Source organism: Peromyscus eremicus, chromosome 4, assembly GCF_949786415.1.
Source record: "Peromyscus eremicus chromosome 4, PerEre_H2_v1, whole genome shotgun sequence".
Lineage (NCBI taxonomy): Eukaryota > Metazoa > Chordata > Mammalia > Rodentia > Cricetidae > Peromyscus > Peromyscus eremicus.
Window position 1 is genome coordinate 59,220,510 of NC_081419.1, and position 22,998 is coordinate 59,243,507.

A 22,998-nucleotide genomic window follows, 5' to 3' on the forward strand; every position below is an offset into this window, starting at 1 on the left:
AACCATAACTGAAAGAATTCCGGCAGCTGGGCATGAGCTCAAGGGCTTAGCATCTGCTGAGCAAGTGGAAGGCTCTGGTTAAAGAGCCCAGGGCTCTGTGTCCCCACAACCTGGACAAGATAGAAGAAATACACAAATGCACACTATCACCGTCGCTTTCCTTACAAATGAGAGGACAAAAGAAACAAATGAGAAGTTATCAAGAGAATGTGACCATTGGAGTAAGGGCACAGAGATCTTCCGGGGAGATTTCCCGCTTGTGCAAATGGCGTTTTCTCAGGAAGTGGTTACCGACTCCGGCACCCTCCGCAGTCTCTGTTTTTACTCTGAATCTCTTCTCTTTTTAACCTTCTTTTGCTTCCTTCAGTTCCCACTACACAGGGTTGGCTTTGACTTATGGGGCCGGGAATTTAAAAAGTATGTTTTTTCATCTATAACAGTATTTATTTGAAAAATACAGTTACTTCAACACACACTTTCGAAAACACTGATGTAGCCAGTTGCCTAATCTCCGTCTAGGTGATGAGGGAGAAAAGTAGACTACTGGTAACAACCAAGAAATGCCGATTGGTGGTTCAGCTGTGAGAACAGCACAAAAGTTTACCAGTATCATGAGGAGAAAATGATTAGCAGCAATTTAAAAACAAATCACTGTTCCTAAGTTACTGTCATACCAAATGGCAAGATCAGCACTCTCATTCCACAGAACGAGTGTGAAATAGACGACATATGCCAAGAGTTATCTGTGGAGTCAAGAATAATTGAGCAATAAGGAGTGTGGAACAAAATCTATTTTGGGAAGAGTTTAGTAAATTTTCAAACACACACAAAAATCTATTAATTTGGGGAGTAAAGTACCTTATAATGTGCTATAATTAAGAAGAGTTTTGAAAATTTAAGCCAGATGTTTGCTATAAATTATAAAACACACTTTCATCCCCCAAACCAAATTCAATAAAGCATTTTTGTGTAAGTTGATTTGGGAGAGTGGGTTTTATAGCAGATAAGTGCCTGAAGAGCTAGCATATGGCCGGCCCTAAACGTAACTCTGGAAAAACACTACATTCTAATCTGTTCACTTCTTTAGTTGAAATAAGTAACTTTTCTAAACATTTTTAATTCAGTGTATTTATATTTATCTCTAATAAGTATGCATACTTTTGAATTTCTTTGAAAATAGGAATCCAAAAATGATAAAATACACAGCAACTGCATGGTTCTTAAATACGCATTTTTATCTCCAGCTCAGTCTATTCAGTGTATCAAGGGGGCTTCTCTTGCATTACCAGGCATAGCCCTTTTTCTTTCTACTTAAGATGCTTTCCACTTAGACTCTGTACAGATATCAAGTATCCAAATTATGTCCTGCTCCTAAATCCCTGCTATCTACAGTAACATATCCAAATTCTGAATTCTGGAAAGCCAGAGATATTCTTCCAGGTTTGGTTCAGTGACTCTGGTCATTTCTTTTGCCTTTAGTTCAGCGGTGATACCCAGTTTGCCTGAAGATGTTCTGGTGTTCTTGCTTTATCGTTTCTTTGCACATGGACCAGTGTTTTGAAAATAGATCATTGCTGTATTCTGATGTTCTGTTTCATAACCCCTTATTATCCTTTTCTAATACCTTGAGTGAAAATTCCATTTTTATATTCCCATTCTACGTGGTGATGTTATTATTGGTGATGTGTTACTTTTTCCTCTAGTTTGAACATTTTTAATGTCATTTATTGTATTTTGTCTTAATATGTTTTATGGGGAGTTGCATAATGTTTATTAATAAATTGTGAAAAAGACTAAGTTTGGGTCTCCATATAAACTACTAAGTAATATGTTATATTACGTGTTTTGTTTGTACATATAGTGAAAGCTATTTTGGGAAATGGGCAGATTTTTCTTAGTGAGGAAAGGCTTTCTCAGAGAATGATCTAAATATATTTACTTTAAAATTCTAGTAAGGGGCTTGAGAGATAGCTCAGCAGTTAAGAGCACTCACTGCTCGTGCAGAGGATCCTGGTTCAATTCCAGACATCTACATGGCAGCTCACAACCATCTGTAATTCCAGTTCCAGGTGATCCAAATTTCTTCAGAATCCTGCACATGTTGCATACATATATATTCTTGAGTACCCCAGAACACAAAATAAGTGAAAAGATATTAAAATTTTAACAAAATGTTATCCTAATGCACAATCCTCTCATTGAAATATCATGCATGTTCATTGATGAAGTGTGTTTTTGCCTGACTGCTATCAACTGACATACGTAATATGAGGAAGGATGTTGTTGTAATAATGAGTGCTTAAGAATAAGGACAAAATCACTTTAATAATTTAAAAAATGTAGTTATAAAAGTCAACATTTTAAGCTTGACAGCTAACTACTCCAGTTGGAATTCTTTTTTTTTTTTTTTAAAAAAAGCAAGAACATTATAAGGTAAAAATTCATCATAATCAACTCATTTATTTATGGCATATCCCTGAAAATTTGACAGCTATAATTTACTTGTTAATGAACTTATCAAAATCCTTTTGACATGGAAACATCATATGCATTAATAATCCCTATGGCAGTGTTTAGTCTGAACAGTGACTTCACCTTCAACTGCGTTGCTTTAGTTCATGTGATTTTTAAAATGTAGTTACTACAAATAATTATGTCAGATCACCAACAAAATAAATAATGAGGCAATCAACCTTACATTTGCATAGCAAGTTTGGCAGTCTGCTGTTATTTAGATAATTTTATTAGGAGTATCAGCATGCAGATAGAGGTAGATAATACTGTATTTTATAGTCTGTTTAATAAATCACTACAGTGTGTCAGCATAAGTGTTTTGAGCTACTTTCAAGAGTCTTCTAAGAAATGCATTACCCTCACTCACTGTACCTACAAACACCAACATTTATGGCTTTTATCTCAATTGTTATTTATTGAGCCTGGGTCTATATTACTTTGAGAGGCATCTAAAGGCTTGTTTTTTTTTTTAATGTGATGACTGAGACTAGAAATCCATTATGATTATTGAAGAATAACATAAGAAGAGTGTCAACATTGAAAGTTTTACTATGAATTCATTCTGGTCCTTAGAAAACTGTAGACAGGTTGTTCAATCATAATTCTTATCTCAACTTTAAATGAGTTGTCATTCTGGTAGAGGAAAAGAACTTTGTGTTTTGTTGACTATGATTTTCACTATCAGTATTAAGTGTTCAAAAGTAGTTTCTGAAGAATCAGATATCGACTTGCAGACAGAAGTGTCTCTTGGTAATCATCATTTAATGTGTTGATGACTGCACCACCATGCTGAAGTGGGCTTGTATTATCTCAGCTTGTTGATCTAATACATTAACAAATGTTAAAAGAATTGAAGCCACTTTCTTTGACCACTGGAGTGGAAACTGATACTTTCCCCATCATCACAGCAAACGTGTTGTTTTATTCTTCAGAGAATATCTATTTATCAAGATCCATTCTACACTCTAGTGCCTCTTCCCAGGAAGACAATCATAAACACTGGTGACATTTGATATTTTCCTGTATGTCATACACTTTTTGTGATATCCTAGTGTGCTCAGACTGCTGCACAAACTACCATAGTCTGGGTGGCTAGTGAGTAGAAGAAATTGACATCCCACAGTTATGAAGGATGGAAGTGGAAGCCCAAGGTACTGACAGAAGTACTGTCTGGGCACATGTATTTTAATGGGCGCATAAATATTCAGTCTATAATATGCGGGAGACAAATTTCCAAACACAGCTGAGATTTTCTCTTATTAGGAGAGACTGTTTGCCAGGATTCACATACAACTCAAATCTACCCTTTTCCTATGTGTTTCTCATCGCCTTAGCACAATGTGCGATAGCCAAATGTGTTCCCTTGAAAATCATTGCTAATTATTTTCACTATCTATAATTACCAATCTCTTCACCGATGTTTTTAAAATAATTAAATCAAATAGAGGTGTCTTAAAGTAAAACTTCAAACACATATAAAGGCAAAGCACTTGTCAATTTTTAGATGTTGATTAAAGATCAAATTAAATTTTTAGCTGTATGCCAGAAAAGTTGAGAATATTTTTTATAAGCTATAGAAATGTGCTTAGTAAACAGGGCTTGGAAAGTGTATGTGTGCCATCATTTAGATTTACTTCTATTTGAATTATTGCATTCAATTTTAAATGGTATGATTCATTCTTTAATGCAATATCTTCTTGTCTCTCATTATTCATCTGTAGCTCTTTCTGAATGAAGCAAAACGATTTTTTTAGGGCACATTACCTGGAAGGAATAAAAGGCTATCTAATTAGTGGTTTCCCTGAAATATAGTTATTTTATATTTCATAATATATTTTAATTTCTTACTTATTTATTTTTTAAGTTTGCTTCCCTAAACTCATGAAAGTAGACTTCTTCGCACTGGCTTGTTTATGTTTGACTAATAAATATCACCATAAACAACTTACAGTTTTCTTTAGTGCTTAATTCCCTCTGTTTAGGTAGCAACTACATCAAACATACAAGAAAGCAGCAGGAAAATATTGGCTTACCTTGTGTGTACATTTTATGAGTGTGCGTGTGCACTTGCACATGCTTGTGTGTGTGTGTGTGTGTGTGTGTGTGTGTGTGTGTGTGTTATGAGTGTGTGAACAGGCATCCTTGCCCATGTAGTTATATAATAGGCCAGAGGCTAAAACAAGCTGCCTTTTTCTATCACTTCTCCATCTTATTTTTAGGATTTCTGTACTGAATCTGGGCAATGGTCATTTCAAGTATAAGAATATGAGGCCATATCATTATTGCCTTATGAGTTTGACATTCTCTTTTTAATAGAAAAATGAATTAAAAAACAGATCTATTTTGTTTTGTATGTATGTTGGTGGGCCTAAGTATGTGTGTATGTATATGTATGTCTGTGTGTGAGTGTGTGTGTGTGTGTGTGTGTGTGTGTGTGTGTGTGTGTGTGTAAAATGTGTGTGTAGGTTGGTTCAGAATAGAGACAGAGGAGAGAGTTGAATTCCCTGGAGCTAGAGTTACAGGGATTGTGAAATGTCTGATATGGGTGCCAAGAACTCATTCCAGAACTTCTGCAAGAGCAGCAAGTGCTCATAATTCTGAGACATCTCTCCAGTCACAAGATATTCTTATTCTGATATTCTTAACTGCTTGGAGGTAGTTGGTTTTAGGGGAATGGTGATCCTCTGTTTGGTGATGGCAAATCCAAACTATTGAACTTGCCTCAATGTTCACTCTACAGAGACTTGCATGCAGTCTTGGAGCATCTACATAGTCAGTCCCCAGCTGGGCCCTTACTCTCACTATCTCCCTTCCTTTATTATCACCTCCTCCCCCCTTCATATCCTCTTGGATGTTTTAATTACATTTGGCCTTTGCAAAACCTACCAAGTCCTCTTCTGGGACTTCTGGGCCATTCTCAGTTTCACCTGCGTGTTTCAGTTACACTTATGTATTGAAACTATGCTGTGTCTACTGTGTCTTTAGTAGTGACATAGGTATAATCACATTTTTTATATATCAGTGCATACCTTATTTTTATTCACTCACTGTTACAGTTTTGACATTTACCCAGGTTGATACATTTGGATGCAGTTATTAATTTAACAGAGCAATGATTATGTGAACTTGGAAGAACATATTTAGAATGTCTTCAGTCTTTCCCATTCTAGGATTGCTTTCAATTTAACGTGGGAATATTCAGTGAGTGCGTATCATCACAACTCTTTCCCAAAGTTCATCTGAGGATTCCTATGATGTTCTCATCCAGCCCATCACCAACTATCACAAGAACTCGTGGGACTTAGTAACTTCTATATAAAGAAATTTGTTGATATATTCCAAGAAAAGAATAAGTGATGCTTTAGTGAACTAGATTACCCCAGATTTTCTTTTTCACCCCCTTTGGAAATCATGTTTGACAGATTTTCACACACTCACAAAATGTTTAATTTGTTTCCCCTGAGTTCAGCTGGATGGAATAGTCTGTCACTAGAATTAAAAATAGCCCGATCCCCAGACTTCCCTGATGGTTATGGAAGTTCAAAAGAATTAGAATATTTAAAGATCTCTTTGCTGCTGCAGTGGCAGAGAGGATCTAGATAGATGTGAGCTAAATTGGAGATGAGTGAGCCCTTTGCTCGCTTCTATTGTGTCTCATACCTGTTTAAAATAAGAACTGAGATGAATAACAAAGGTGGGAAGTGTTAGCCTGCAACTGCAGTTCTTAAATGTGTTTTAAAAATTGAAGCTGCTAGAAAACACACTTTATTCTCCCTTGGTGACACATTATGTGACCCTGCTTTAGTTGTACCATTTGCCACCATCCAGACAAGCTGTGTGACATACTTTACCTTCTTCGTCCTTTTTGTTTTGTCCTTTATCCTTTCAGGTACTGTAGCAAACTTTGTCAGGAAAAGATGCCATAACTTTTATTCTCTCTAATGGAAGTATCTTCACGTTTGTAATGGGGCTGAGGAAAGTTTTCAATTTTTTTTTTTAAATGTGAATCTGGTCCATGGACAGGTGGTGTGCTGAGCTTTAAACAGCTTGATGAATGATTTGGCTCTGCATAGCAGTGTCAAATAATGTATCTCAGTTGGCAGTCTCAATGAAACAGAATAAGGCAGCTGCTTTCTGTTATATATTAGAGTCCTTGTGCCTACTCGACTTCCAGCTGTGCAGGCGAGGTATAAATCCTTCCCTTCTTCTCCCAAATACCAGTAATTCACCGAGAGCTGCCCATTTAGGTCTGTTTATCCAAAGATTGCATTCACTGGAGGGAGCCACTCCAGTGTCTGGGCAGATATAAGTCCTTTATCTTTTAATATATTTAGTAATAGGATTCTAATAAACTATTTTGCAGTATTAATACTTGAGAATTGAAGGAATTTTTGCTTCGATTTCTGTGAAGAGCAGTTGGCTTAGTATTAAGATGCTTGTGAATTTATAGCTATATTTCTACTTTTATTAACAGTAGTGATATCAATCCACTATTTTTTTCTAGTAGAATTATGCTTTAGTTAATACTCTAGAAAACCTAGATTTTTTTCTATAAATCATAAGGTAAAATTCACATATAAGGGGACAGTGTGAGGCTCAAGAACTTAGTGAAATATTTGTCCTTGAATTTTACTCAATGAGCTGCAAGAAGATTTAAACTTTAAATGTTCAGTTTTTTCTTATGCAGATGACTCCTTATTAATTCTTTAAAGGTTATAGAGACATGACTATGAGATCATGGAGGTTGGATTAGAATGGGATCCAAATACTGCTGAAGTGAGGGAGGAATAATCTCAGTAATGTTGATCATGACTTATGGTCCATTTCGGCTGTAGAGGTTGTGGAAAGTTTTGATAAATTTTGGAGGGCTATCTGACTAAGAATAGACAGAGGGAGGGGAACAAGGTATTTCTAGTGAGATGCAGAGGTAAAGGAGGCAGAAAATGAACTTAGTTTGGAACATTGAATTTGCAAGAAATATTAGACACTAAGACTCTAGTAGACAGTTGATTAAAGAATGTTGGGGTATAAAAACCACGTGAGTTGGAGAATCATCATAGGTAAAGCCATGGGGGAATAGATTTGGTGACAGAGAGGAAGAGTAACAGGTAGATGTAGAAAAACGTGTAAGTCTAAAGACTTTTAGTCTAAAGTTATACTGCTAATAAAACAGTCTCAAACTGTGTTGGTTATTAAGCACTTTAAGGGGTGTGTATTAAAATGTACTATATATAAGATAAACCACACATTGGATTGTGAAAGTTTTGAACACGAAATAGCAAAACATCTCAAAGTTTCATTTTGAGTACTCATTTGATGTAATACATTTTGGATTTGTTGAATTACATAAAATTCACCAATTTCACTGTTTAGATTCTAGAAGATTTAAAATTATATATATGTATACATACACATTTGTACACACAGACACACACACACACACACACACACACACATACATATGTCTGGTAACTAGCATTTTATTTCAATAGGTTTATCTTCAGGGTAAAATACTCTCTTTACTGTGGTGGCTTACCAGTACATAGCCTGGTATATATTTAGTACAGTAGCTGATCAGGATATAAGCCCTGTGTGCATTCAAATTCATCTCTGTCCTGCCTCTCATGTCTTCTCATTCCAGCTGGACCAGATGTGAACTAGCCCTTTACACAATGCTGCTTCATATCTGCAGTCTTTGCATGTGGTACTCACCATTTGGGGAATGCCTATCTTTTTTTTTTTTTTTGCAAGTTTTTGGCCAGTTAAGTAGTTTGGCTTTTCAGATTTAATGAATATATAATATTAGCAGATGTTACACACATGCACACACACACACACGTGTGTGTGTGTGCATGTGTGTGTGTGTGTGTGTGTGTGTGTGTGTGTGTTTAAGGGAAGAACAAAATAGATGCATTTTCATGTGCCTGTCACCTTACCTCACTGTTAACAACTTGCATCAACACTTGCTTTCTTTTATATCCCTACAATATTGTATGCACAGCATTTTGAAAAAGAAAAACCTCATGAATAGTTTAAATAGTCTATTGTATATTTCTAAATCTATATGAACTGTTTTAAACATAATTCTAGTATCATAACTTCCAAAGTTAACTTTATTATAAAAATATTGTATATAAACAAACATCATACACCAAAAGTAACCAAACTCAAAGTCTATACATTTCAATAAACTTCTATGCAGTTAGAATAGGCATTATGAGGCTGTAGAGGTTCACACTGGATTTTATATTTTCACTATTGGATTTATTTTTATGTACTTGTCTGCCACCCAAAATGAAAAATCCAATACTGAGTTAGAACTAGAAAAACAATTAGTTTGCTATCTCTTTTTATAACTCATGTACACTACTTATATTCAGTACTTCCTCATCAACCAATATTTACCCTCTTGTTTTCTTTCATACATATTATACTGTATTCACATGCACATTTTTACATGTACATATGTAAATTGTTGAGTAGGTCCTACATAAGACAGAGACAATATGACCTTCTTTCTGAGATTGTATGACCTCACTTAATATTATGCATACTATTTCCACCCATTTCCCTGCAAATTTTGTGATTATGTTTTTCTTTAGAGTGGAGTAGCTGCTTTATTCAGCACAGCAAGGTTTTGGAATCAACCTTGTTGTCCATCAATAGATGAATAGATGATGAAAATTTGGATATGTATTTTACATATTTTTTACTATCATCAATGTAAATGTTTCACTTTACTCTGATGTTTCTCATACTTTCTAAAGTGATTGTTTACCCCAAGATGCAAGTAAGATCTATGTATTGCACTTATTTTATTTTTGTTCCTGTGGATTGCTCCTCTATGTCTTTTCATAAATAAGACACTTCGTCATTTGACTTAGGGTATTCCCATAGTTTCTGATTTTTTCTTTTTCAACCCCTTTGTCTATTATTGTCTTAGGATTTCTATTGCTGTGACAAAGCACCATGACCTAATACAAGTTTTCGATTAAAGGATTTACCTCATCTTATACTTCCAAAGGAAGTTAGGGCAGAAACTCAGACAGGGCAGGAACCTGGAGGCAGAACTAATGTAGAGGGTACAGAGGAGTGCTGCTTACTGACTTACTTCTCATGGCTTTCACAGACCACTTTTTTGTATCACTCAAGATCACCAACTCAGGGATGGCACCACCCATAGTGAGTTGGCCCTCAGCCATCACCTCTGCCATCAATTAGCAATCAAGAAAATTCTCCATAGGTTTGCCTGCAAGCCAATTTTTTTTGAGGCATTTTCTCAATTGAGTTGTCCTCCTCCAAAATGACTCTAGTTTGTGTCAAGTTGACATAAAACTAGCCAGCACAGGTATGGCACTCTGGTCCCATTATTGTTTACTTGATAGTTCTAGAGATGTCCTTAGTTTAAAAATCCTTTTTAAAAGAACATTGTACTAGTGGTTGGTTGTTCTCCTAGGCAGAACATAATACCTGATTATTTTGTAATTTAATTTTATTATGATGATTTTTAGTGATATGAGTAGTTACTTGTGATATTTACCCATCCATACATATTATTAACTTAAGGACTGTAAAGTGATGATTCTCTAATTCTGTTATACAGTCTCTCATTTTCAGCTGGAATATTTCTACAAAAGGAAATGTTCCTTTACCTATTTAATTCATGAACTTTCAGATTCATTTGTATAGAAAAGAAGGTTGAATTTATGCATCTTTGCTTTTATAGCCATTAAAAAAATGCAGTGGCATTTATTTTCTGTCACTCTCTGGCTTCACTAGTATTTTTTGGTAACCAGCAAAGAATATTTATTATTATTAATTCACACACACACATAGATATAGATATAGATATAGATATAGATATAGATATAGATATAGATATAGATATAGATATATAATGTCTCTTCTTGGCAGGGGGAGCTGCTTCAAGTTGGTGAAATCCTTTTTAGTATACACCAGGAAGTTCTGTGCTGTTGCAATAAGATGCTCCGTCATCAATTTATACATTTCTAGGTCTAGACCTGGCATCAGGCACGTTGTCAGGGGCCAGGGTTCTTTCTGAAACATGTTATTTCAATATTGATGTATAGTTCCTAGTGATACTCATTGGTACTGGACCTTTTCAGTAGATAAGATTTGTATACTTCAATTTTTTTTGAGGAGGTGATTAAAATTCTTGCTGATGTTTTTGGTACAAATATAGTAGTATAGAGTTTTAACTTTAACACACTCTTACTAGTAGCACTTCTTTATTCCATGTGGAATAAAATATACTCTGCATGCAATTACTCATTCACTTTATTTCATAATATATATGTTTCATAATAACAAAAGTAAAATTTCTTAAGCACTACTTGTGTGAATTCTCAGTTCTTTTTCTCCCAGGACTGTATGTTACTAGTGTGGTTAGTTAAATTACTATTGTGCTTTACATGTGCATGAGGGACTCACAGCAGATGTCAGATGTCTTCCTTGATTGCTCTCTATTATTATTATTATTATTATTATTATTATTATTATTAAGATAGAATCTCACTGAATGTGGAGCTTATTGATTCAGCTCTCTTGGATGGCCAGTTAATCTTCAAGCATCTTCTAGATGCCTAAGCATCTCCCCAAGGCTAAAGTTATAGACACATGTTTCCAAGCCTGGCTTTCTATGTACATTAAAGTATCAAAATTCAGGTCATGGTACTTGTGGGGGTAGGCACTTTACCCATTAGCCAACTCCTCAGCACCATTTTGTTTGCATTTTACAAATACAGAGAGCTCTGCTGCCTGGCTGAACTATGGGGTAGTCAACCAGTCCCATGTTGAGGAATGTTTTAGTATTTTTATTCTTTTGCTACTATCAACAATGTTACAGTAAGTAGCTTTGAGTATAAATATTTCCCTTCATTTGCTTGTTTATTTTTGGTATAGAATCCCAGAAGAGAAATTTCTGGATCAAAGAGCAAATGCAGTGTGATTTTACCAGATGGTTCCAAATTTTCCATATCCCCTTAGGGCTTATATAATTTTACATTCTCTTCAAATCTGTATGAATATGCTTGTTTCTCTATGGCTACATTGGTGTAGAATGTGGAAGTTTTGCAAAGATGATGGATGAGAAGTTGTGTTTCAGTGTAGTTTTAATAAGTAGAGGTATATATTTACTTTTACTACCAAATAACACTTAATTGCATAACTACCTCGAGCTTACTTATTGCATTGTCAATATATTTTAGTTTCACTTAGTCTATTTTGTATTACTTTAACAGAATATTACGGATTGAATAATTTATAATAATTAAAAAGACTCATACAATCTTTTCAACCCCTCTTCAACAATGTTTCCTGATCCCTAGGTGTAGGGACTGTCTTGTAGATGTACTAATTGGGAGCCGGCACCCCACAGTCAGTTTTCCACACTTGATCAGTTGTGGCTTTCTGTAATGTTCTCCATCTGATGAAAAAAGAGGCTTCCTTAATGATGAGTGATACTACACTTCTCTGTGGGTAAAGGATAAGCATTTAGAATACAGTTAGAAATTATCTGGGATTAGTGAGAGATCAGTCATAGACTCTATTCTAGGGTCCATGGCCTCCTCAGTCATTGGTAGCAAGCTAGGCTTATAATACCAGGCATGAATTCCTTCCTATTATTCCTATCAAGTGGGCCCAACGCCCATGTAGACAGCTGCCTTGTATTGCCATGATATAAGTGCTGCTATTGCACCTGTCAACCTATTTTGCCATTCTGCTCATTGTTGTTCAAAGGCACCACAGCTGGAAAAGACTCTGGAGTGCTTTTCTTCTTTGGCAGCTTGCATAGCTCTTCCAGTACTATGAGAGCTAGTCCCCAAGGAGGAGGCTTCCAGCTCATTTATAGTTAGGTTCCTCCAAATCCTTTGCAGAAAGTGTGTGGTGTCTTCAGAAATTGGGTCTTACCTTCAAGTTCTAGGATGCAACCAAGGGCACAGTAATAGCCTGTATTGTTTTGAGTTCTTTTGGACTGCTCTGACCAACCATAACAAACGAGGTTTCCCCCTTTTTGGAACTGGAGTTTTTGTTAGATAGTCTGTATCTCTTGAGGGGAACATTTTCACCCAAAGTGGCATAATTTTATTTAATATTGTGTGTGTGTGTGTGTGTGTGTGTGTGTGTGTGTGTATGTGTGTGTGTGTGCAAATTCAAGTAAATAAAATAATATGATTCCCTCTGGCTTGTTCAAACATCCTTAGTGTTATGTATACTACTTCTATCTCTCTTTCTCTGTATTACTCTCCCTCTCACATCCACAGGTAAGTCACTCCCCCTCTTTATTCTTATCTAACCCTTCATTGCATATGTGTACCAATACTCCCCTTTATAGGGATTTACCCCTCCCCATGGTCCCTTTTGACTTTCCTAGTATTTTCAGTCACTCCAGTGATACACTCACATCTGAAGACTCAAAGCTGGCATTCAGAAATGAGAGAACACTTTTGGCATTTGTCTTTTTGTGCTTGGGTTCTCTCTCTCAGATATTTTCCAGTTCCATCCATTTACCTGCAAAATTTATGATTTCATTTTGCTTTACAGCAGAATAGTGTACCATTGTGTTTATGTACCATGTTTTCATTATCCATTCATCAGCTGTAAGAAACTCAGGTTGTTTCCATTTCATAGATATTGTGAATAAAGAGGCTGTGAACATGGCTGAGCAATTATCTGTGAAGTAGGATGGTGAGTCCTTTAGGCATTTGCCAATGAGTGGTACAGCTGGGTCATATGGTAGATTTATTTTTAGCATTGTGAGAATTTTCCATGCTGGTTTCCATGGTAACTGTACCAGTAGTTTGTTTACAACAGTACTACGTATTTATGTTTTAGCATGATAAATCCCATCATCTTCAGATTTGATTATTCCTATCTTCAACATTTTATAGATTCAACACAGAAGTCATTTGTGTTTACTTTTTTGCCTTATTTTGTGTTATTGAAAAATGTTTCAATAAAAAATCTGCTTTTCAATTATTTGTAGCTTGTATATAGCAATACATTGGATCTTCTGCATTGGTTTTATAGCATAGGTCTTGATATGGTCACACAACAGTTACAGTAGCATTTTAGATCCTTTGGGCTTTTGTTAAAATGAAAACAAAACCAAACCAGTCATGACCACAGACAAATATACTTTCAAATCTATTATACTTGTCAGTTTTTCTCTTAGTCTTAGCACCTTGACTAAGTCCTGTGTTCAAATGCTTAGAATTTTTTGATAGTGGTTATCTTTCTTGTTCCTATTTTTAGGAGTAAACGCTTCTGCTCAGAAAATACAATGTCAGCAGCAGGATTTATTTATTTTTCTGTGCATCTATCTTTTATCAGATTCAGAATACTCCTGCTTCTATAGTTTGCCCCCTCCAATGCAAAAAAAAATAAGCATTGAACTTTATTAAATGCATTTTTTGCTGTTATTGAGATGGTCCTGTGATTTTTTTTTTCTGGTAAGCAAATATTACTTTCTAATATTTGCTGAACTTGTAATCTTGGTATATGTCTCACACAATCATGAGGTCATATTCATTATATGTGTTTACTTTGTTAATATTTTGCTAAAGACAACTTCAAAACATTGTTTTTGGAGAGTAATAATTACATTTGTGTTGGATTATTGAATTGGAAATTAATTACCATATACATAAATTTTATGAATAATCTTAAATATTTATTGGCATATGCTTTTTTTTTGCTGAATTACCATTACATGTCCTGAGCAAGTGATTATTTAAAAAGGTTTAATTTTTACTTATTACACACATACAATGATTTGGCTAGTAACATTTTCTCTATTTTTAAATAACTGGTGTGATTTTGCGTTTTTCTCTGTGTAAACTTAGTGTGAGTTTATTTTGGGGAGGTGAATCTTCTTTCAGTTCACAAGAACATTGATTTTAGGAGAACTAGTGATGAACTGTGCTTTTCTCAGTATTTCTGTGATGGTGTACTCTAGATGACATGTCATTAGATTCTGCATGCGCACATTTTAATGTACATTCTCTATATTCTTTCTTGTGGTTTTCAAATATACCAGTTAATCAAACAAAAAATAAAATTAAGATCATGAATATTATTGTATATGAATTTATAAAATATCCATTTATGAAGAGAAGACATAATTTGTTAATCTAATGTAAAACCAGGCTATGGCAGAGGGATGCTGTAGCAATGGCAGAGGGATGCTGTATGTCAGTTGGTTTCTAAATGATCAAATGTAGGTGTTAGAAAGACTTCATTGGTGAGGTGTGAAAGAGGTTGACATGAGGGAGACATTAACAGTCAAAAGATATAACAGTAGTTTATGTGAAACTAGAGCCTTGAGGCACCAATGGGCTGCAGGAAAACACCACACTGGACATATGTGGTCTTGTGATTTTTGGGAGTGAGACAGTATGTCATGAAACAGGTGTCAGCTGGCATGTTTTAAGCTTTTTTTTAAAAATTTTTTTTTTTAAATTTTTATTTTGCAATACAATTCAGTTCTACATATCAGCCAGGCCGAGCCAAGCGATCCTGCATAGGCCCCAGCTTTCAAACAGCCAACTCATGCAATGAGCACAGGACCTGGTCCCACTGCCTGGATGCCTCCCAAACAGATCAGACCAATCAACTGTCTCACCCACTCAGAGGGCCTGATCTAGTTGGTGACCCCTCAGCCATTGGTTCATAGTTCATTTGTTTCCGTTCGTTTGGCTATTTGTCCCTGTGCTTTATCCAACCTTGGTCTCAACAATTCTCGCTCATATAAACCCTCCTCATTCTTGCTAATTGGACTCCCAGAGATCCACCCGGGGCCTAGTCATGGATCTCTGCATCCAGATCCCTCAGTAGTTGGATGAGGTTTCTAGCACGACAGTTAGGGTGTTCGGTCATCCCATCACCAGAGTAGGTCAGTTCGGGCTGTCTCTCGACCATTGCCAGCAGTCTGTTGTGGGGGTATCTTTGTGGATTTCTGTGGGCCTCTCTAGCACTTTGCTTCTTTCTATTCTCATGTGGTCTTCATTTACCATGGTCTCCTATTCCTTGTTCTCCCTTTCTGTTGTTGATCCAGCTGGGATCTCCTGCTCCCCTAAGCTCTCTTTCCCTTGACCCTCACCCTTCACTACCCCCACTCATGTCCAGGCTGTTCATGTAGATCTCATTCCATATCTCTGTCATTGGGAGATCCCTGTGTCTTTCTTGGGGTCCTGTTTTCCAGGTAGCCTCCCTGGTGATGTGAGTAGCAGTCCAGTCATCCTTGTTCCACATCTAGTATTCTCCTATGAGTGAGTACATAGCATGTTTGTCTTTCTGAGTCTGGGTTACCTCACTCAGGATGATTTTTTCTAGATCCATCCATTTGTCTGCAAACCTCATGATGTCATTGTTTTTCTCTGCTGAGTAGTATTCCATTGTGTATATGTACCACATTTTGTTTATCCATTCTTCAGTTGAAGGGCATCTAGGTTGTTTCCAGGTTCTGGCTATTACAAACAATGCTGATATGAACATAGCTGAACAAGTGCTCTTGTGGTGTGGTTGAGCATTCCTTGGGTATATGCCCAAGAGTGGTATAGCTGGATCTTGGGGGAGATGGAGTCCCAATTTTCTAAGAAAGCGCCATATTGATTTCCAAAGTGGTTGTACAAGCTTGCATTCCCACCAGCAGTGGAGGAGAGTTCCCCTAGCTCCACATCCTCTCCAGCATAAGGTGTCTTCAGTGTTTTTGATCTTAGCCTGACAGGCGTAAGGTGTTTTAAGCTTTTGACATCACTGTCTTCCAGCATCTGCAGCTGCAGCTTTACTGAGTCACCATGAAAACGTACTTTCCTGGAAAACATAAGAATATCAAAAGCTGAATCCTTCATGGCTATCATAATCATTTGGGTTTAGTTGTTACACCTAGTTTTATGTCCCTCCCATTAAATTCATTTATAAAGAAGTAACTTTGGTTATCTAGTTTTTCTGCAAAGAAAATGTTTGCATGTATTGTATATTAAGACTGCATTACTTGAGTGCTCTTAAGTGGTTTTTTTTTTATTTGTCTACTGTATGTCTTTAAAATTAAAACTTCTCAAAGTGGCTTTTGGAATAGGAAATTTAAGATTTTCTTAAAACCCTGCTGCAAGTATAGAAGGTTTTGTTGTGTACTGAGAGGAATTGGTTTGGGCTTATATCCTTGACATATGGGATGGATTGAAAAATAAGCCAGAATGTAGAGAATTGCATTAGATAATTTATGCAAAGTCACTAGCATAGCAGGCACATAGTAGGCATTCCATAAATAGTAGCTATAGGATTTAGATTTAGAAACCATGAACTTATAGCCATGAATATGGATCACATTACTCTTTTTTCCGAATGAGCAAAAGAAGTGCAAGCATGTAAATCTGAGAAATCTTGACACTTCCGGGAGGATGAGAGGTGAGGATAGAATGAAACCTGGGAAGAGATGTCCAGGGACTTGGAAGGAGAACAAGAAAAGGCTGTGTCATGAGAAAAGGAAGGAGAGGTCAGGTTGGAAAATTCCTCAGAACAGTCAACATGGCTGATGACGACTGAGTGGCCCATGAGAAGGTTATTGGTGGACTTAGCAAGACTTGTGGGAAAAAGAGAAGGCTTTCCAAAATTCAGGTTGAGTTTCCTAGATTTTCTGTTTTTTCTCAATCACATGGTAAGACTAAAAGTAGGGGAGGCAGCCAGTTGGATTGAAGGGATATGGGTTGTTCAGAGGGGAAGAATTTTTGTGCACCCCTTGCAGCTCCCCAGTAATAGGTGATAGATAATTGGTGACAGGCTTTTGGCAGTTCAGCTGCCACAATCAAGCTTTAGGAGTCATAAAACTCACTAATGAAAGGATCTCCTTGGGTAAATCATCACCAGCCAAGACAACATCATAAACCTGCTGACTTTGAGCCCCTCAAGGGCAGATGCACCATCTCATTCATCTATGTATCGAAAGACTATCACAGGATCCATCACAAGAGCGATGCTCAAAAGGACTTGAAAAATTTGAAGGGATTTAGTTTGAGTTGACATTAGAACCAGAACTGCAGTTTTGTAGCTTATTTAAAACAGAATAAATTTTTGTATTTAGGAATTTGCGAAGATTTTAAAATTCTGACTAAATTGATATCTTAATTCTTAGGAGTAGAGACCTAAGAATTAAGGTCTACATCATTAAAGATATTTTGTTGTATTCAAATACTTGGTTTGTTTATGTAAGCATTTAATTTCTTTATTATGAATACTGGTTTTTAGACTGGAGTATGAATAGAGACAAAACTTCTGTAGGTAAAACATGGTGTATGACAGGAATAGGAATTTTGAGATAAAAAAAATCTTGCTTCATCCATGCAAAGTCTAAAAGTGGAAGTCAGACACATCCATTAGGATGGAGCTAGTCCACATTATGATTCTATTTAAATTTCTTGCTTATAGGAACGTAGTATGGTCTTTGGAAAGAGTTTGAAGGTTCAAGTAGTCCAAATACATTTGAATTTTTGAAATTTGTGGTTAAATACATGCTACAAAGTTATGCCTTCATAATAAATTGTCACACTCTTTGCAGGCGAACTTCTTCTGGTAGATTTATATTTGTACCAACAGCTGAACAATCTCGTTTTGCATCCTCATCAACACTTGGTGATGTTTTGTCCTCCTAATTTTAACCATTCTTAAGACTCTAGTGGTCACTCTCATTGGTGTTTTATCATATATTTCTTCAATAAGCAGCCAGCTTGAGCATATTTTTGTGTTCTCATTTTCAGTCCGTAAGTATTTTGGGGGGAATTATATGCTCAAAAGTTCAGTGCATTTATTTTTGTTAGACACTTAAGAGTAGGATTTTGAGAGTACACTTTATAGTTCTGAAATGAGTACAGTCAGATATATGATGTTAAGTATTTAAGTATTTTCATGTCATTTGTGGTTTCTCTTTGCCTTTTCTTTTGAAGACCAGAGGAGTTAATTTTTAGTAAAGTTTTATTCATGAGCTTTTAGTTTTTATTCTATGTTTAATGCTTTCATTGTCTATGTTCACCATGCATCTGCTATACATCCAATGCTGCACTTCAACAGAGGTGAGTTTATACTCATTGAATGGCTTATTTGTGGATCTCAACAGCATTTTACTTGTAACTATACCAAAATGCGTATAATCCACACACCTGTCTGTGCAATAAGACATATTTTACTCATCAGTAGAACAAAATAACTATTAATATGTAACAATATTAGTATATCTCAAAGTAATTATGCCAAATGAAAACAGACTGAACACACATATGACATGTACACTATATGAAGAAGACATATTACTTTATTATGAAAGAACTCACATCAATGACTGCCTGGCCAAAAGGATGGAAGGGGATAGGAGAAGTATTAGAGCAATGCACATATTCATATACTCATTATTTTCATTGTAGTAATGCCTGCCAACATATTTTTGTGCTATAGCTTTTTTATTATACAGTTTAAATATATATCCTTTATTGTATACCAGTATGTACCTACAACTATAATAAGTAGCTGGCATGAAAACACAGTCTCTGTTAATTATTTCTCAGAATCATCTAGCATAATGTAACACTTTTAAAAATAAATGATATATTTCTAGCCATCCACCTACAACCCTTCATAGTCATCAAAGCAGATTTAAGTCATTATTGATAAAAAAAGGATTACAAAATTCTCGTGAGGAAGAGGATATAGATGGATTGGAGAGTGCTTGCCTAGCATGCCTGAGCCCCTGTGTTAGATTCCAAGCAGAGGGAAAAAAAGTCAGCCTTGTTAGGAAAATGATGTCTATGTTCACAGTAATGAATAAACACACACACACACACACACACACACACACACACACACACGAGTACAGAAGAATGACTTGCACTTTACTATTTAAACAAAAAGAAAAAAGTGTTTAATCAAAGATATATGAGTCCTTTGTAACTAATTTAATAGTGAGTAGAATGTAGTGCTATAGGTACATAAGGTTAGGAAAATTAATGAGAAAATGGAACTATTTACTACAGAGAAAGTTTCAGAGAGAGAATTCACTTAGTACTTGCTTAACAAAGGATGGCACAGAGGCAGAGTGGAGATGAATGAGAAATAGATCATTAAACATAAGAAGGTACTTGTGATAACCAAGGGAGATTAATAATGACAATGACAATGTCACTTGTGATAAATGTAAAAGCAATTCCACTCTTTCAAACCTCTTCCTAATTGCCCTTCCCAAGGCAGAACGCATAGATTTTGTTTTTGTAATTCTAGTCCATGACAGCGACCTCACTTCTGTGATGATAATCATAGCTACCAAAATAATCACTATGAGCTAGGAAGAACATAGGAAGAGAAGGCACCACAAAATGATGTTTTTGGTCTATAAAATTATTTGTGAAAAGTTTGCAAAAATTTATTATTATATTTCTGCTTAATAAATATACTCAGGAAATGACTCACTTGTAAGATACTATCTGCCAACTCAGCACTGTAGAAATAGACATTACCAATCGGTTTCCTAGAGCCTTCTGTATCGATTTTATGTAAATTGGAGGACATTATTGACTAACTTTAGGTTGAAAATGTGATATAAGTTGTCAATGAGGTATTATATCTAGTATGAAATAATTTTTAAAGAAAAATATCTATTTATTTATTATGCCCTTTAAAAAGCATTTCTTTATTTAATTTTTATGTGTATGAGTGTTTTGCCTGCCTGTGTATATGTGCACCACATGTGTATCCAATGCTTGCAGAGGACAGAAGGGGTGCTGGAACTCTTAGAACTAGAGTTACACAAGGTTGTGAGCCACCATGTGGGTGCTGGGAACCAAGTCCAGGTCCTCTGCAAGAGCAAGTGCACTTAACTGCTGAGCCATCTCTACAGCCCTCAGCTTATTGTATCTTTTAATTAATGGTTTTTGTCTTGTTACAAACTAATAGATGATGAATTTAGAAACCTGGGAAAACACAACGCATGTTTTATGGTTTTGGCCTCCAGTTCTACCATTTAGGTAAATCTGCATTAATATTTTCATGTTTTCCTTCTCATCCTGTTTCTTACTCATAATGTATAAGGATACTTACAAGTACATTATACATTATGTAAATACAATTATACTTATCCATATTTATAGTTTTGTTCACTTTCTCATGGAAATAAAATTTGCTTAAATTTTTTTGGAAAACAATTTTTGTCAGGAGCCTTAATATACACAGATTTGTTTGTTCATTAATTATTCATCTGAAAACCTAATGATGCACACAAATATTTATGTATGAGCTCATCACAGCATTCTATAAAAGCAATGAAAAATGAAACTAAGATGTAATGAGGCATTAAATGTTTTATTTTTCTAAGAGTTTACCACAAAATTGTTAAAACTTTTGCTTAAAAATAGTACTCAGAGGGGACATTAGCATGAATATGTGCTAATATAATTAATATAATATAATATAGCAATATATAGTTTATTGCTATAATCATTAATACATACAAATAAAATTACATATAAAAATGTGGGAAATCCAATCTGTGTACTTCCGGGTATAGCTATGTTGACTCTCGATCTGCTTTCAGAGTAAAATTTATATGCAGTGTATCAATACAAGGTTTTGGGCTGTTACTATAATAATGACTTGAGATAATCAACATTTAAAGAGAAAAGATTTAGTGACATTTTTATAGCATTGTCAGTTGACACTTGTTTTAGGGCTTGTAAGGGAGCCCTACATTATGGCTATGGGTGTAGCTAAGCAAATCCACTTACCTTTTGTCTAGGGAGCAGGAGAAAGGATTAGGAACTGGCTGACATCAACTGTTCCCGTAAAGGTCACAGTTCTTTAAGGTGCCATAGCCTCCCAATAGTGCCAAACTGAGGATAAAACTTTAAAGCTTCAAGCTAAGTACATAATTTCATAAAAGCATATGACTAATGTAGGAGCCCTGCTCTTCCATATACAGAAATTCAGTGTTAGGGAGATACAAGGTTCTAGCATGAGGTCTACTGATCACTCTGTCACAGAAACTTGTGAGTGACAGAAATGTAGATAATATTTATGTGGTGATATTGTGTTCCCCACTATATTGTGCACACTAATAAACTTATCTGGGGTCAGAGAACAGAACAACCACTAGATATAGAGGCCAGAAAATGGTGGCACACACACCTTTAATCCTAGCGTTTCGAAGGCAGAGATCCGTCTAGTTCAAAGCCATACTGGAAATAGCCAGGCATGGTGACATATGTCTTTAATCCCAGGAAGTGATGGAAGGAAGCAGAAAGGTATATAAGGTGTGAGGACCAGAAACTAGAGCCTGGTTAAGCTTTTAGGCTTTTAGCAGCAGTTCAGCTGAGATCCATTTGGATGAGGACTCAAAGGCTTCCTAGTTTGAGGAAACAGGATGAGCTGAGAAGTTGGCAAGGTGAGGTTAGCTATGGCATGTTCTGTCTCTCTGATTTTTCAGCATTCACCCCAATACCTGGGTCCGGGTTTGTTTTTATTAATAAGACCTTCTAACAATATGTGCTACATATTTATTTTTTCTTTCTTCTGTTTTTATCTTCCAGACAGTCTATGTGTTTCTTCCATAATCAGAATAATGGTGATTATTGCAGTGGTATTTGCTCTGCCCATGACCTTGGACTATAGGGCTGAAGGAGGTGGGTGCATCTTGCTGTTGTACGTGAACTCTTAAAAGGTAAGGGAGAAGGGTCACAAGTCCCTTCTCCCTGCTGCCTTCCTGGTCTGATTGAACTGCCAGGTGGATTCGCTCCTGGTCAGATCAGAGGACAACTTCAGCTGTCTAGTCTGTTCTGTATTTGTGAGTGTATTTCCTCAATTTAGCCTAATAATTTACCCTAATACTCTTTAAGCAGAGTCCTGTGGATTTATTGCATTATCTAGCACCCAATATTGGGTGAATCTCTCCCACCCTGTCCTGCAGCTGCTTAGTCCAACTAAACACACAAACTGTATGGCCTATGAGTCATGTTTTTAGTTAGCTAGCTCTTATAACTTAACTCAACCCATTTCTATTAATCTATATGTTGTCACATGGCCATGGTGTCACCAGTTTGCAGCACCTTGTTGCTCCTTGGGCAGTGGGCTGGCATCTCTCCCTACTCCACCCTTCTTCATCTTGTCTTCAGTTAGAATACACTACCTAACCTTATCCTGCCCTGCCATAGGCCAATGCAGCTTTATTTATCAACCAATGAGAGTAACACATATTCACAGCATACAGAAAGACATCCCACAGCAGATTATTGAATGCATTGTAATTATTTTATAAATTCATTAACATGGATGAAAATGTGATTTTTATTGTAATAAATCTTAACAAAAATATCCATAAATTGCTGTTTATTTTTACAACTGTTTATAGTATTCTCATTTTAAATAACATTTATTTATTTTTATGTTTTTTCACCCATAAAATCCAATTTGTGCTATCCATATATACTTGGG